Source organism: Onychomys torridus, chromosome 2 (assembly GCF_903995425.1).
Source record: "Onychomys torridus chromosome 2, mOncTor1.1, whole genome shotgun sequence".
NCBI lineage: Eukaryota > Metazoa > Chordata > Mammalia > Rodentia > Cricetidae > Onychomys > Onychomys torridus.
Window position 1 is genome coordinate 68,843,440 of NC_050444.1, and position 16,712 is coordinate 68,860,151.

At 41.7% G+C, this 16,712-nt stretch overlaps 1 protein-coding gene across 2 annotated transcripts in view; it reads left to right on the forward strand.

Annotated features, from left to right (window-relative positions):
* The first annotated feature begins 13,291 nt into the window (after positions 1–13,291).
* Stx17 (syntaxin 17) overlaps positions 13,292–16,712 on the forward strand; it is a 52,127-nt gene continuing 48,706 nt past the window's right edge. The window contains exon 1 of one of the 2 annotated variants that reach the window (XM_036179810.1): positions 13,292–13,329. The gene's annotated coding sequence lies outside the window, so the exon portion shown is untranslated. The other variant, XM_036179811.1, reaches the window with a different exon arrangement.

Here is a 16,712-nt window from a genome sequence, read left to right on the forward strand (position 1 = left end):
AGCGCCTCATTAAGGGGTTTCTGGTAACATCATCAGGGAGAAAAAGAATTTAACATAAATCTTTCAGTAGGGAGGCTGTGCTTTCTCCACCTTTGTTCAGAGTGAGGCATCAGTCTGGGGATAGACTCAAAGTAAAGACCACCACTAGAATTCTCCCCAATCTCGGGACCAGAAGAACCCTATGCTGACAGGGAATGTTATACAATTCCAGGAGAAGGCACTGTTCACATGGAACACATGGTGCATCATGCCTTTGATGTTCTATGACATGGGGTTTAGTTCATGGGGACCGGTTCTGCTTTCCTCTTCTACACAATGAGCATCATAAGAGACAGTTGTCTTAGTCTATTTGCTATTGCTAATAGCACTGCATACTAAGTTATAAGGAAAAGAGGTTTATTTTGACTAATACCTCATGCCAGCAGAATCCCAAGGAAGCACAGAACATCCCATGGCAAGAGACAGGGAATAGGTGTGCCTTTGTGTGAGTGTATTGGTAGAAGCATTAAGGCAACTCCACATAGTTAAAAGGGAGTTTTATTTTGTGGGGTAACTTACAAGTAAAGGAATAGGTTACAGGGTCCAGGAGAGGTGTAGTGCAGTCCATCAGTGTTCTCTGGAGAACTCTACCTCCAGCATCCAGGATCCTGGAACCAAGAGAGCTGGCACATCTGGATCTCAGGTCTTAAGGGCTCCTGTCTCAGCCCCACCTATAGGCATGACAGTTACCGGAAGCCTCAATAGGGGTAGTACTTCTAGGTCAAAGCTGGAACAGCTACCCACTACATCTCCCCCTTTTGTCTAAATAAGAAAGTTCTAACCTAATACAAAACTATATAGAATAGGAACAATTATCAAATATTGTCCAGGACGAATAAGGGATAATGACCTGAGCAAGATGGAACTACAATCAACACAAACAATATCAAACAAGAGACACTTACTAAGAGCCAGAAAAGTCTGGAGCATGGGTAGATGGCATGTTACAGAAATCATTCCAAAAGGTGCCCTATACTGAAGAAACTGAATCTAATACTTAAAATGTTCTAGCTAAGATAGAAGATTGTAACTGTAACTGTTAAGTCTTCAGTCCTGTCAAAGACATGAGAAGAAATATAATAATACCTGAGAAACAGGAGAAGGACATAACCAACTTTTGGGAGTCTTTCAAGAGTAGACAGAGACAGCTAGCAGCCTGGACAGTCACCTAATGTTTCTCAGTATCATTGGTGCATCCCACTACATGAGTACGTGTGTATGTGTGCATGCATGTGTGTAAGGGCTTTTCTGGTCTCTCCCTCATCTTAGTAAGTCACAAGGATTCAATCATGGAGGGTCCACCCTAATGACCTTATGTGAGTCTAATCACTCCTAAAGGCCTTGTCTCCAAACACTACAGACGGGTTAAGTTCCCAGCCTCTTAATGTCTCACAGTAGGAAATATATTTCAACTTGAGTTCTTAGAGGGACAAACCACAGTGATGTTTTTGTGTTTTTTGTGATGGTCCTCACTATGTCACTTTTCTACTCTGAATGCTTACTGCTCTCTTTGCTAAGCCTGACATATTGACTAAACTCCCAAGTCACTGGTCTACACTGCATTCTGTAGCATGTTTGTAGACAACAGTGGTTAACACTTGCTAATTGTGTTGCGTTTGTTAACGTGTCTGCTGATTTATCTGGACTGGGAGCTACTGAAGGTAGCAAGCAGATCTTTGTTGACTGTCAGTCATTATTTTACAGTTCCAGTGGCTGGCATGCCTGTTGAGTCAAACTGCCTGAAAGAATGAAGGAAGCACTTACCAGATGTCTAGAAAGCTCAAACTATCAATTGTGTCCTTTAGTAAATGTTAAGCACAGGGGTGCGGGGGCTTTGGAAATCTTGCCACATTTAAAACCATCTACTTGGGTTCAGAGCAATTGCTTTTCTCAAATGTTCACCTACATTAGCAAAATGACCTATTAATTTTATTTCCAAGGAACAAGTACAGACTCCTCTTCCATTAGTAATGATCTGCCAAGAAATATTAGTGTCTCTTTGGCTATAGCAAATATAAATATCACTCAAAAACCTTTTGCAAAGCACTGAAGCCGTACGTACTTAAGGAGAAAACATCCCCTAATGGGTAGGACAATGGGATTTGGAACTTGCTGGGCTGTGCAAGAGGGGAGGTGGGGCCCTTCGTGGATTTTGTTGATTTCCAATTCCTTAAATGTATTCCACTAGTTGGGGGATTAAAAGGTTTACTGGGGAGAGTGTCAGTTGTCAAAAGACTGAGGAGTGATTCGATAATCCTGTGAAAGAGAGTTCTCCAACCAGAATGTAGAAATATTTGGTATCTCCAAAGTAATTTTGCCCTTTGTTCTGCTCACTTGGTTCTTTGATAACAATCCAGCTGCCCTGGGAAGAAATGGCAGGTTTCATAAGCTTAATTTTCACACTGGTTGCATTACCCTTTGTCTCTCTTTCTTTCTGCATGTCTCTTAGTTTTTGTCTGCGGCATTGTGGCCTCCAGTTGTTAGGTGCGTCCACATTAAAGACTGTTATCTGGAGGGGTGAGCATTTTATTATTTGGTACCATGGCCCCTGCCCTGATGACTTCCATTGTTCTGACACTCATGTAGCCTCTCCATCTTTCTTTTCACGGTAACACTGCATATGGTGAGCTGAATCGGGTCCCTCTAAATATTCATTTGTCAAGTGCTAACTCCCAGCTCTCTAGATTATGACTGGATTGAAAATAGGGTCTTTAGAGAGGCAATTAAATTAAAATTACATCACCAGGGTGGGTCCTAACTGATTGTGAATGGTGTGCTTCTCAGAAGGGAAAATTTGGACAGACTTGAAGAGAAAAGGCAACATGAAGGGTTAGTGAGAGGCTCACCACCTGAGAGCTCAGGGAAGAGGCTTGGCACAAATCCTTTCCTCACAGCCTGCAGGAATACACAGTCCTGGAGCACCTTGATCTCAGACATCCAGCCTTGAGAGTGTCAGGAAATAAAATTGTGTTGTTAAGCCACCTAGGCTGTGGTACTTTGTTAGGGCAGCCCTAAGAAACTAGAGCAATGTGGAATTTCTTTTTGTATTCCAGTTACTTTTGTCATATCTGTCTCTTTATGTAAAATGAGTTTCTTGTAGACAATGCATAGTTGAGTTATATTGTTATTTTGTGTTATACCTACAAAAGGTGGTATGTACTTACAATTTACATTTAAAGTCATTGATATATTTGGTTTAACATCTACTGTGTGTAGCTGTTCTAGCTATGACCTTGAAGCATCGCTCCTAGTGAGGTAGCAGGTAACTGTTACACCTGCCTATGACCTTGAAGTACACACCCCTGAGGCATGGCTGATTGGGACCCTTAAGATCTGGGATGCATGTATGCGACTTTCTTCACTTCCTTGTGGGACTTGGATGCTGGGACAATCTCAGGAGGAAGAACAGTGTGGGCCCATGCCTCACCCTTCCAGGATCCTGCAATAATTCCTCTGTTCTGTATCATGAGTTTCTTTCTCTAATAAATGTCTTTGTCCTTTAAGTAGACTCCATGGATTGCTAGCGATATTTCTCCCATTAACTGTGTCCGTGGAGTTTTCTGTTCTTTGTACTTTTTCTTCATTTCTTTTCACTCCCTCTCCCTCTCTGTCTTTTCTGATACACCAATTATCCTTTTTTGAATTTTTTTGTGGTTGCCATAGAGTATGATATACGTGTATACACACATATATGTGTGTGTGTAAATATATATTACAATTAATCTAACTCCATTTCCAAATAACTTATTACCACAGTGAAGATACTGTCTTTTTACTTTTTAATTCTTCTTAATTTTATATGTATGAGTGTTTTGCCTGCATGTTTATTTGTGCATCACATGTGTATCTGATGCCCATAGAGGCCAAAAGAGGACCTCAGATCCCCTAGAAGTGGAGTTACAGATTGTTATGAGCTACCACATGGTGTTGAGAATCAAACCCAGGTCCTCTGAAAGAGCAGCCAGTGCTCGTAACCACTCTGCCATCTCTCCTTGAAAATACCTTCTAATAGAGTATTCCCCCTCTCCCTCAAGATCCTGCATATTTTATGTACTATGTTATATGCTTCTCCATATACCATAATTGTCCAATCATTGTTACCATTATTACTTTGAGCACAAAGCTGAAAGATTGAAAATAATTTCAGGGGCAACAAGACATCATGATTGATATATTATGGTGTAGAAAGTAATTGTCAAAGGAAGATCACATTATAAGGTAGTCAGCTGGGAGAAGGAGACATATTTAGAAACTTCAGGAATACTAGCAAAGAAATGGGCATGTGAGTAGGATCTGGACATGTAGAGAGTGAGCTGAAATTGCTACAAAGTATTCTAGGAAGAAAGTAATGAATATAAAACTAGAAGGTAGCTAGGGGTCCATGAGGAATTTTTCTTCACTTATATGACTGTACATCTTTCATGTAACATAACTGACCATCATAACAAGTAAGATACCACATGACTCAAGAAGTATTATAACTGGCTAAAGTTTAAACAATTTTTATTATCATCTTAATAATAAGCATGTTTGCACCGGATAGTGGTGCATGCCTTTAATCCCAGCACTCAGGAGCAGAGACAGGTGGATCTCTGTGAGTTTGAGGCCAGCCCAGTCTACAGAGCTGTTACAGAGAGAAACTCTGTCTTTTTTTTTTTTTTTAGCTGAGGACCGAACCCAGGGCCTTGGCACTCTACCACTGAGCTAAATCCCCAACCCCGAGAAATTCTGTCTTAAACAACAAGAAGCATGTTTGTTATCTTCTAATGTGAAATTTAGTAAAAAGCTGAAGATGAGTTGGGATGATAAAGTTTGCTTTATACAGTGACATTAATTCTGACATCATCAAAGATCATAATTACCTTAGAAAAATCTTGAAATTGCCCATAAAATTCATTAAGTGTGATTTTTATGCATACATCCTTGTTCAGCAATTCCTAGACACCCTACATTTTGAGAACACCTGATCTAGGTAAACTAACATCTGAAAAATAGCTGAGGAGAGGGGTTTTGCAGAAAGACCTGAGAATGTAAGATATTCTGCATATAAAATGGTGATCAAGTGCTTGCATTGTATCTTAGGGTTTCTATTGCTATGAAGAGACACCAAGAGACACAGCAACTCTTACAAAGGAAAACATTTAATTGGGGCTGGCTTACAGTTTCAGAGGTTTAGTCCATTATCGTCATAGTGGGAAGCATGGCAGCATGCAGGCAGACATGGTGCTAGAGAAGGAGCTGAGAGCTCTACATCTTGATCCGCTGGCAGCAGAAGGAGAATGTGAGCCACACTGGCCAAACTTGAGCTTATAAGACCTTAAAGCCCATCCCCATAGTGACACACTTCCTCCAACAAGGCCATTCCTACTCCAACAAGGCCACATCCTCCAAAAGTACCACTCCCTATGGGCCAAGCATCCAAACACATGAGTCAGGGGTCCATACCTATTCAAAGCACCACACATGGTGAATGGGACACAAACAGAAAATCCTTGTGTCCCTGTTTGCCTAAAATGTGTACTCCAGGCAATGTGATTTTTTAAAAAAAGCTCTAGACTCCTCATAAAGATGAGCGTATTGCTTGGTGATGGTGGCAGAGGGTGTATGCACACGCATGTGCCTGTGCCTGTATCTATGTGGTAACAAGAGACAACACAGTAGATCAGAGGACAAAGAAGTTAATCCATGGAAACATTCAATCCAGTGGCAGCACCAGATAGTAGACACACCAGGATGGTGTGTCTGCAACAATTAGAAGTGTGCTGATTGAGAGTTGTTAGACTTTTGCCTGAGGTAGTTAGAACAATTAAGGGGAAGGGAACCCTGCAGAAGAAGAGGCAGAGAGAGTATAAGAGCCAGAGAGGATGGAGTGTACCAGGTGAACAAAGCTTTCTAAATCAACTGAGCAAAGCTCATTTGAACATCCAGAGACTAAAGCAGCAAGCACAGGGCCTAAAAGGGTCTGTCCCCAGTCCTCTGCATATATATTACAGCTCTCATCTTAGTATTTTTATGGGACTCCAGAATGTGAGAATAAATGGGTCTCTGATTCTTGTGACTTCTCTTGGGGTTCTTTTTCTTCTGTTGGGTTGCTTTATCCAACTTCAGTGTGAAGATTTTTGTTTTATATTTTATTTTACTAAAAAAATAAGATAAAAACAAATATTTTCTCAAAAAAAAAAAAAGAAAAAAAAAAGACACTGCCTGTCTTAGTTAGGGTTACTATTGCTGTAATGAAACACCATGATCAAAAGCAACTTAGGAAGGAAAGGGTTTATTTTATTTATTTATTTATTTATTTGTTTGTTTGTTTATTTATTTGTTTGTTTGTTTGTTTGTTTTCAGAGCTGAGGACTGAACCCAGGGCCTTGTGCTTGCTAGGCAAACGCTCTACCACTGAGCTAAATCCCCAACCCCAGAAAGGGTTTATTTCCATCACAGTTCTATATCATACATAGTTCATCATCAAAATCAGTGAGAGCAGGAACTCAAGCAGAGCAGGAACCTGGAGGCAGGAGCTGATGCAGGGGCCATGGAGGGATGCTGCTTACTGGCTTGCTCCTATGACTTGCTCAGCCTGCTTTCTTATAGGACCCAGGACCACCAGCCCAGGGTTGGCACCACCCACAATGATCTGGCCCCTCCTTCATCAATCACTAATTAAGAAAATATCCTATAGTCTTGCTTACAGCCTGGTCTAATGGAGGCCTTTTCTCAACTGAGGTTCCTCCTCTCAGATGACTCTGGCTTGTGTCAAGTTGACATAAAATTATCCAACACACTGCCTAAACTGCAACCCAAATTTTACTTCTAATCTTTCAATTTCAAATACCCAGGATGTATTTTATTGTTCTACTTTGAGTCAGGCATTTTTCCTGATCAGGTGCCCAATTTCACGTTCATATAAAATGGTCACCAGAGGCAGAGCAATTCCCAGGGGAGGAGTGGTATGGAAAAATAGCCAATTAGACCCAAATTATTGTGGTAAATTAGAAATTGACCTGTGTCTTCCATATAGCTGTTCTAAGATACCTAAAAAAATGTTTCTTAATCTACATAGTGAATGTGTATTATTTTCCTAGTATGTTACAGGGACTGTGTTAGGATCTCTGTAAATGATACAGATCTCTCTTTAAGAAACTTAGATTCTCATGAGAAACACACAAGGAGATGAGATATCCTACTGAGTGTGATAGGCACCATTGAAAGGCTAGAGCAGAGCATTGTATTAGCATATAAGTGTTGTTTCACCTGGACTACAGAGGTTTAAAAGCTGTCTAGGGACAACCCATTTCTTGTTTTTGTTTTTGTCTGTTTGTTTGAGGCTGGACCTCATGTTGCAGTCTTCACTGGCCTAGGATTCAATATGTAGAAGAAGTTGGGCTTGAACTCACAGTGATTCTCCTGCCTCTGCCTCCCAAGGAAAAGTAATTTCTTTCTTTCTTTTTTATTTCTTTTTTTATTTTTTTGTTTTTTGAGACAGGGTTTCTCTGTGTTGTTTTGGGCCTTTCCTGGAACTCGCTCTCTAGACCAGGCTGGCCTCAAACTCACAGAAATCTGCCTGGCTCTGCCTCCCCTAGTGCTGGGATTAAAGGTGTGCATCACCACCACTTGGCTGGAAGAGTAATTTCTTAAGAAGAAATAGGGGACCATGCAGTGGTGGTGCACACCTTTAATTCCAGCTCTCCATAAGTACAAGGCCAGCCTGGTTTACATGAGTGAGTTCCAGGACAGCCACAGAAGTTTCACAGAGAAACTCTCTCTTGAGAAACTAAAAAAAAAAAAAGAAAAAAGAAAAAGAAAAGAAAGAAAGACATATAATAATAATAATAATAATAATAATAATAATAAAATAATAATAAAGTATTTATTTTTAAAAAAGAAATTGGGGAAGTAAGCAGAAATCACATTCAAAAGAGTAATAGTTACAAAAGCAATTGGGATTTTTGAAAAGGGTGTTTGCCAGGCATGGTGGTATATGCATTTAGTTCAGCATTTGAGAGGCAGAGGCAGGAGGATCAGTTTGGTCTACATGTCAAGTTGTGGGCTAGCCAAGGATATAGAGTAAGATTTTATCTCAAAAAATAGTAATAAATTAAAGATTTTAGGTAAAGATCTGTCAATAGATAAGTGGATAATGAAAATGTGGTACATATACACAATGGGATACTATTCAGCTCTAAAAAAAAAGTGAAATCATAGAAAGGATTATGTGGTGTTTTGAATGAGAGAATGAGAATGACCCTCATGGTTCATAATGTGATAAATTCACAGGATTCTGCTTAAGGAGTATTTGGGAAATTTATGAGGGTAAATTGAGGAAATACACTCACAAATACAGAACAAAGTAAACAACTAAAGTCATCTTCTGATCTGACCAGGAGTGAATCCACCTGGCAGTTCCACTGGACCAGGAAACAGGCAACAAAGAGAAGAGGCTCATGACCCTTCTCCCTTTCCTTTTAAGAGGTCTCGTACAACGGCAAGAAACACTGCCTCCTTGGGGCCCTATAGCCCAAGGTCACGGGCAGAGCAAATACTACTACAGGCTCATGTATTTGAATGTTTTTCTGCAGTTGGTAGAACTGTTTAGGAAGGATTAGGAGGTGTGGCCTTGTTGGAAGATGCATATAACCAAGGTTGGGCTTTGAGTTTAAAAGTTCTTGCCATTCCCAATTAGCACTCTCCCTCACCCCCACCTTGTGGTTGCTGTTTCAATATGCAAGCTCTCAGCTACTACTTCAATGCCATGCCAGCCTGCCTGCTGCCATGCTCTCCACCATCATGGTTATGAACTGTCTTACTAAGTGTTCTATTGCTGTAAAGAGATGCCATGATCACAGCAATTCTTATCAAACTAAGCATTAACTTGGGGCTTGCTTACAGTTTCAGAGGTTTAGTCCATTATCCTCATAGTGGGGAGGATGGCAGCTTTCAGACAGACATGGTAGCTGAGAGTTCTACATCCAAATCCCTAGGCAGCAGGAAGAGAGCCACTGGACCTGGCGTGGGCTTTTGAAAGCCCATCTACAGTGACACACTTCCTCCCACAAGAACACATCTCCCAATCCTTTCAAATAGTGCCATTCACCAATGACTAAGCTTTCAAATATATGAACCTTTGGAGGCAATTCTTATTCAAACCACTACATGGATTCACCCTCTAAAAATGTAAGCAATCCCCCATTAGATGCTTTTTTTAATAAGTTGCCTTTGTCACGGTGTTTTGTCATGGCAGCAGAAAAATAACTAAGACATATTACAGAGGGTGAGGTAACCTAGACCCCAAAGACAGAAGCCACATGCACTCTCTCATCTGTGGTTCCTAGCTTCAAATCTTTAGATGTGAGTATACAACATGGAATAGCCACAGAAACTAAGAACTATAAAGGAATGGGGAGGGGTTGGGGGGAGGAATAGCAGGATGCAGGTGATATGAAGCTGGGAATGGAAAAATGGGGAGGAGGGCTCCAATTGAGGAAAGAGAAGGGAGATACAATAGAGAAGAATGAGGGACAAATAACACCATGGTTGTCTCAAGGAATCTTATTTGTTTATATTCACCTAAAATTATACACAACACACACACACACACACACACACACACACACACAGACACAGAGAGAGAGAGAGAGAGAGAGAGAGAGGGAGAGAGAGAGATGCCACTATGGCTGACCATGCTCCCCATAGGAACCATAGACTAACAAAACTCCCTAGTACCAGGCGTGAAAAAAACCTTAGAATGGTTGGGCAGAGTAGTCCAAGTAACCCCCAAAACAATATAGACAATGGCCAATGCCCTTGGTTGCCAGAAAATACTGTGCAAGTTGCCAAGGGAGAGAAGCAGTTAATAATCCTACTCAGTTGTGGCACCTATCTGTACCCTCTGGTTCCTTATTCTATACCTAATCTCTGTGGTTCTATGGATTGTAGCTTGATTATCATTGATTAACAGTTAATATCCACATATAAGCTAATATGTACCACATTCATCTTTCTGTGCCTGGGATACCTCACTCAGGATGATTTTTTTCTGTTTCCATCAATTTACCTACAAATTTTATTATGCCATTTTTAGTGGCAATATTCCATTGTGTAGATGTACCACATCATCTTTATCCATTCTTCTGTTGATGGGCATCTAGGTTGTTTCCAATTTCTGACTATTATGAAGAGAGCAGCAACGAACATGGTTGAGCAAATGTCTCTGTGGTAGGATGAAATGTCCTTTGGCTATATATTCATGAGCCATATAGCTGGATTGTATCTATCCTTACCTTGAGGTCTTTGATCAATCTGGAGTTTTGTGTAGAGTGTTAAGTACAGATCTATCTAGATTCTTCTACATGCCAACATCCAGTTTGACCAGCACTGTCTTTTTTTCCAGTATGTATTTCTGATTTATTTTAAAAAATGAGGCACCCATAGATGTGTGGATTTATGTCTGGGTCTTCAACTCAATTCCAGTGATCAACATGTCTGTTTATGTGCCAATACCATGCAATTTTTATTATTATTACTCTGTAGTACAGCTTGAAAATGGGGATAGTGATATACCTGGAAGTTCTTTTATTGTTCAGGATTGTTTTGGCTATCTTGGATTTCTTGCTTTTCCATATGAAGCTGAAACTTATCCTTTCAGCTGTGAAGGTCTGTGAAGAATTGTGTTGGAATTTTGATGAGGATTGCATTGAGTCTCTGGAGTGCTTTTGGTAGAGTGGCCATTTTAGCTATATTAATCCTACCAATCCATGAGCATGAGAGGTCTTTCTATCTTCTGATATCTTCCTCAACTTCTTTCTTTAAAGACTTGAAGTTTTTAATCTTACAAGTCTTTAACTGCTTGGTTAGAGTTACCTCAAGATATTTTATATCATTTAAGGCCATTTTGTTTCCCTGATTTCTTTTTCAGTCCATTTGTCATTTTTTTGTGAGTTAATTTTGTATCCAGCTACTTTGCTGAAAGTATTTATCAACTGTAGGAGACTCCTAGTGGAATTTTTAGAGTTACTTATGTATACTATTATGTCACCTGCAAATAAAGATACTTTGACTTCTTCCCTTCCAATTTAGATCCTGTTGATCCTCCTCATTGTCTTACTGCTCTAGCTAAGACTTCAAGTACTATATTGAATAGGTGTAGAGAGAGTGGAGAATCCTGTCTTGTTCTTGATTTTATTGGAAATGCTTTGAGTTTTTGTCCATTTAACCTGATGCTGGCTATGGGCTTGCTGTAAGCTGCATTTATCATGTTGAGGTATGTCCCTTGTATCCCTAATCTCTCCAGGACTTTTATCATAAAAGGGTGTAGAATTTTGTCAAAGGCCTTTTCTGCATGTAATGAGATGATTGTGCATTTTTTGTCTTTCAGTTTGTTTATACCTCATGCTCCTTTTAAGCCTCTCCTCCCCCACCTGACCTCTTTGGAGCTTCTCAGTTCTCTGGCAGGTCTTCTACTTCCTCATAAACACAAGCATACTTGTTTCTGTGTGTTCACTTTCCTGCTACATTTTTAAACTTGTGATTATCACTTAGGAAAGCTTCCTTTCTGATCACCTTGAATTTGTTTCACCTTGAATTTGTCTCAATGCATACCCACCAGCTCTAAATGAACATAATCATGCTAGCAAACAGTAATTTCTTTCCAAAATGTATACTGCTTTCTGTTTTCTTTTGTTAGGATATACTGGGTTCAGTTAGGATCTCAGGAAAACTTTGTCTTGTAGCAGCAGATCTGACTCTACTAAGTTTGTGGCTTAGGGCAAGAGCAAAAAAGGTCACACACCTATGTCTACTTACTGAAAGATTATATGTGTAGCTAGCCAAACTTTTAGATTAATGGTTTTATCTTTCTACATGACACACCTAGGTTATAGCAAACATCATATAACCACCAAGAAGGCCAAAGTCAATCCTAGAGTGCCATGGCTCCCTCTTGCACTGGAGGCCTCCTTTTCAGAACTCAACACCAATTCTCTTTAATTCAAAAGTTCTTGTCTCTCAGTGAACCTGTAGCTCACCAATTCAGCAAGATCAGCTAGCCAGCTGGCCAGCTAACTCATGGATCCCCCGTTTGTCTCCAGAGTGTTAGGATTACAACAAACACATGCCACAGAGCTTGGCTATTCATGTGAGTGCTGGGTGCCTGAACTCAGGTCTTCAATCTTGCACAGCAGGCATTTTACCAGTTAAACCCTGCTCTAGCTTTCTTGTTGAACTAATTCTGACATTAAAAAAAAAAAAAAAAGTGTTTCCTATGGTATTGCCTAATGTCTTTATTTTTCTCCTTAGGATGAAAATTTGATAGATACCTCATTCTTTGAACTAAGGGTACCATAAACACTATCCTTCAGTATAGCCCAAAGAAAATCCAAATCGCTTAGCAAGTAGTATCCTTTATTTTAGAAATTGCTTTCAATACTTTCTTAAATCCCTAATCTGAGGGCCAAAATTCTCCCTCCTCTTCCATTTCACCTGTAGACCTTAAGAATTGAGTTTCCTTAGAGTTGATGTGAACATCTTTAAGATTATTGAAAACTACGTCATCAGGGGAACCATTCTAAGCAATAATCTGATCTACACACACACACATTAGTTGGCTGGGTCTGGAGGTATAACCATTCAGAGAGGAGGATCAATGACCTGCACACATTTCAAAGCTTGTTCTTGCAGCAGCTCGTCCAACTGGAATGACTTGAGAAGGAAATTAGGTAAACCAGCTGTGAGTACAGCTCTGTCACAAACAGGCTGAGCTGGAGTGAGTCACTTCAAATCTGTGCTGAGCCTCAAAGTCACCAACTATCATTTTAATAAGAACAGACACTCAAAGTGCTGCAGCAGCCTCTGGACAAAACCGTAATTCGTCCCTGCTTCCATCTATGCCCTTGGCCATTAAGGACCCCCGCACCCCCACCCAACCGCAGCCTGTCACTCAGGAGCTTTGGGGGTGGGGGGTGGCGAAGGCACACCTCTCTGAGTTTGTTTCCACACACCTGAAGAGCTAAGGACACGTGGTCGTCCTTCCCAGCAGAATTCAACGAACACGAGAAAATGCGCAGGAAAACTGTTAACGTGCAGAGGGTTATCCAAATGTAAACTGTCTTGGACACAGTACACAAGGCGACCTTCAAAGCACATGCAGTTCCCTTCCTCCAGGGGATGGGCACAGCTTGTCCTACCTCCTCTCCCGCTGGGACGATAGGGGGCGGGGCCAGCCCCGCCCCCCGGAGATGCCCCGCCCCCTTGCGCCTGCGCTGTGAGTATCGACGGCCTTGAGCTTCTAGGCGGGAGGTAAGGGGCTGACGGGCGGCCGCCTCGGGGGCGCTGGGCCGCGATGTGGCCGCGCCTGCCGGGGTGTGGACGTCCGTGAGAGGCGCCAGGCAGCAAGCCCGGCTTTGGGTCGGTGCGAGCGCCGCGTCCAGAAGTGGCCGAGCCTCCCAGGTTTCAGTTTTGGAGCAGCTGTCCCAGCGGGCGCGGGGAGGACGGGACCCCGCGGTGCCAAGGCCTCCGGGGTCGCTCTGGAGAGTCGCTCCGGGCCCAGGCTTGTCGGGTCGCCCGCTCAGCCGCGCCGCTGGGGGCGTCGGTGTGGCCCGGGTGCGCCCTGGTGACGCCGAGGGGGACGACGCGACCCCGGTGCCCAGGCGGGACGCGGAGAGGCCGCAGCCGCGGGGTCCGGGCCTGCACCCTAAAGTCAACACTCGGTGCGCCACCCACAAGCCCAAGGGAACGCGTTACTTTGAGGGATGGTGTTGTGGGCCATTTGGGACGTTTTCTAGGAAAGGGGCTCTTCGGCTTATAAATAAGTCTCCAGTAATTTACTTCACATTTGAATACTTTTTCTTCTTCCGGATCCTGAGTATCGTGGTACCTATCTCATCTTAGTTCCAAGTACCAGGAGATCAAGTTTGTAAAGCACTTGACACCTCCCACTGCAAAAGTGTGTGCCTAGAAAATGATCGCCGCCGTCCTGGCTTCTAAATGTTCTTTCTGTCATGAAACAGCAGTTCTTAAACATGCACAAATACAAACACAAGACAGAAACTGTGGAGTAATATACAATTATTGATAGTTTGCACAAGTAGCTGGGAGGTGGTGATACACGCCTTTAATCCCAGGACTCCGGAAGCTCCCCGGGAGTTCAAGGCCAGCCTGGTCTAGAGAGCTAGTTCCAGGACAGCCATGGTTGCACAGAGATACCCTGTCTTGAAAAACAAAACAAAACAGGAGAGAGACACAGAGTCAGAGACAGAGAGATCCCACAAGTAATACAGAAGAGTACAACTTCCCTTGTGTTAGCGTTTTACATACCATACATAGTACAGTCACTGAGAGCAAGAGATTAATATTAGATTTAATTGGTTCTTCTGTGATAGCATTCTTATTAGAGTACTTTCTGTGTTCTACAATGGGATCTAAGACCCAGCCTCACTCTATCTACATGGCACCGTCACCTTTTCCAATCTCGGACAGTCTGGTGACTTTTATGCTTTTGAAGAGCCAGGAATCTTGATAGTGCCTTTCAAGTAGGTATTGGACTATAGTTTGTTGTGATTAGATTGTTGCATTTTTGTTCGGAATACCACAAGATATAAGTACCCTTTTCAGTTTATGCCGCCATGGATCCTCGTCTCTGGACCTGCTGCTTGTGGTGTCAACCTTAATCACTTAGTTAAACTAGGTGTCTGGGGTATTCTCCGAAGCAATTACTACTCCAGTAATTCTCCAAGTACTATTATGTTGGTACCGTGGCACCCTTCAATTTCCCTCTTTCCTTTATTAGAATTCGTCTCTAAGAAGGAAAAGTACATTCTTCTTATTTCTTTATCTGTATTCAATTCTTTGTGTCACAGTGGTGCACTGTGTATGTCTTTGTGTCGCAGTGATGCACATCTTTAATCCCAGCACTTGGCAGGCAGAAGCAGGCAGATCTCTTGAGTTCAAAGCCAGCCAGGTCTACAGAGCTGGGCTCCAGGGCAGCCAGAGAAACCCTGTCTTGGAAAATCCCAAACCCAAACAAAATCTCATGATTATTTTTCTGTTACTATGCACTTAATATATCAAATTGTTCTCACCTTGACCAGTGGGAGGTCTTGTGTTGTCCTTTTTTCTGTACCCCTGTGTTTTCCCTGCCCCAGTCCTGGAACCAACCACTTCTCCAAGGACTCCTGGTTTCCTTCTCTTGTGTGTTGTTTGCTGCCTCTGTCTTTAGGGATGGTGTTAGATACCAACAGCTGTGGTCCAGGGGTGCTTACTGCTACTAGGGTGCCATCCTTTCACAAAGGGCAGCAATATATGCATGTATACACCCATGTATGCAAGATCAATATTTATGTATCTGTTTGTATAGATTTAAAAAATAAAACCACCAGGTTCATCCTGGTATTGGCTCCTGCTTGTTCTCTAACTGAGAACTGACTCACTTTCTGGGAAACGTTTCCTTATTTGTTCAGTCCTGGTATGAGCAGACAGTAATTCCAGGATATCTAAAATATACTATTGAGAGATGTAGTTGGAATTTTCTCTGAGCTGCCAACCAGCTCCCAGATAAAGACATGTAAACTTATTATTATTACTTCTTGGCCTTAGCGTAGGCTTGTCCCACTAGTTCTTTTAACTTAATTTAACCTGTTTCTATTCATCTGTATTTTGCTCTGGGGCTTTTACCTTTCTTTTATTCTGTATGTCCTACTTTCTTGCTTCCTCTGTGTCTGGCTGGCTGGCTCCTGGGTCTCTTTTTCTTCCTCCAGCCTAAATTCCTCCTCCTACTTACTTTCCCTACCTGGAAGTTCTGGCTGTACCCCCTCCCTTGCTATTGGCCATTCAGCTTCTTATTAAACCACTCAGGTGCCTTAGGCAGGCAAGGTAAAACAGCAACACATCTTTATATATTTAAACAAATACAACACATCTTTACATAGTTAAACAAATGTTCTGCAACAGACAGAAACAAACAGTCTACCTGTTTTAATCTCTAGCCTCACAATGTTTGGCAAGACGACTATGTTCTGGGATTTGATTGCTTCCTTCCCCACTTAGTGCTGTGGTAATGCAGTCTTACTTTTGATAGCTTATTTTTTGTTTACATTTCTCCTACATCTTCGAGTTTTTAATTTTTTTTTTTTTTTTTTTTTTTGAGACAGGGTTTCTCTGTGTAGCTTTGCTTGCGCCTTTCCTGGATCTCGCTCTGTAGACCAGGCTGGCCTCAAACTCATAAAGATCCGCCTGCCTCTGCCTCCCAAGTGCTGGGATTAAAGGCATGCGCCACCAACGCCCGGCTGAGTTTTTAAAATTTTTTTTAAATTTTAATTTTTTAATTATTATTATATTTGTGTTTTAATTTTACACACCAGCCATGGGTTCCCCCATCCTCCCCCTCCTGCTCCCACCCTCACCTTCCCCCAGCTTCTTCCTTCCATTCCCATCTCCTAGAGTTTTTAAATTTTTATGCAGTGGCATTTACTCTTTGGTGCATACAGTTCCATTGGTTTTGACAAGTGCAAATAGCTGTGTATCACTTCACCATGACAGAATAAATTTTATCACAAATATTTTATACTTTTTTGAACCACTAAGATAATATAACAGCTTCACAGAAGTTTGAGAACTTGGGCATTTTGTATATTTTTGGACATTTTTACAGGTGTGAGATCTGTTATCCTTTTTCAGTTTAGTGT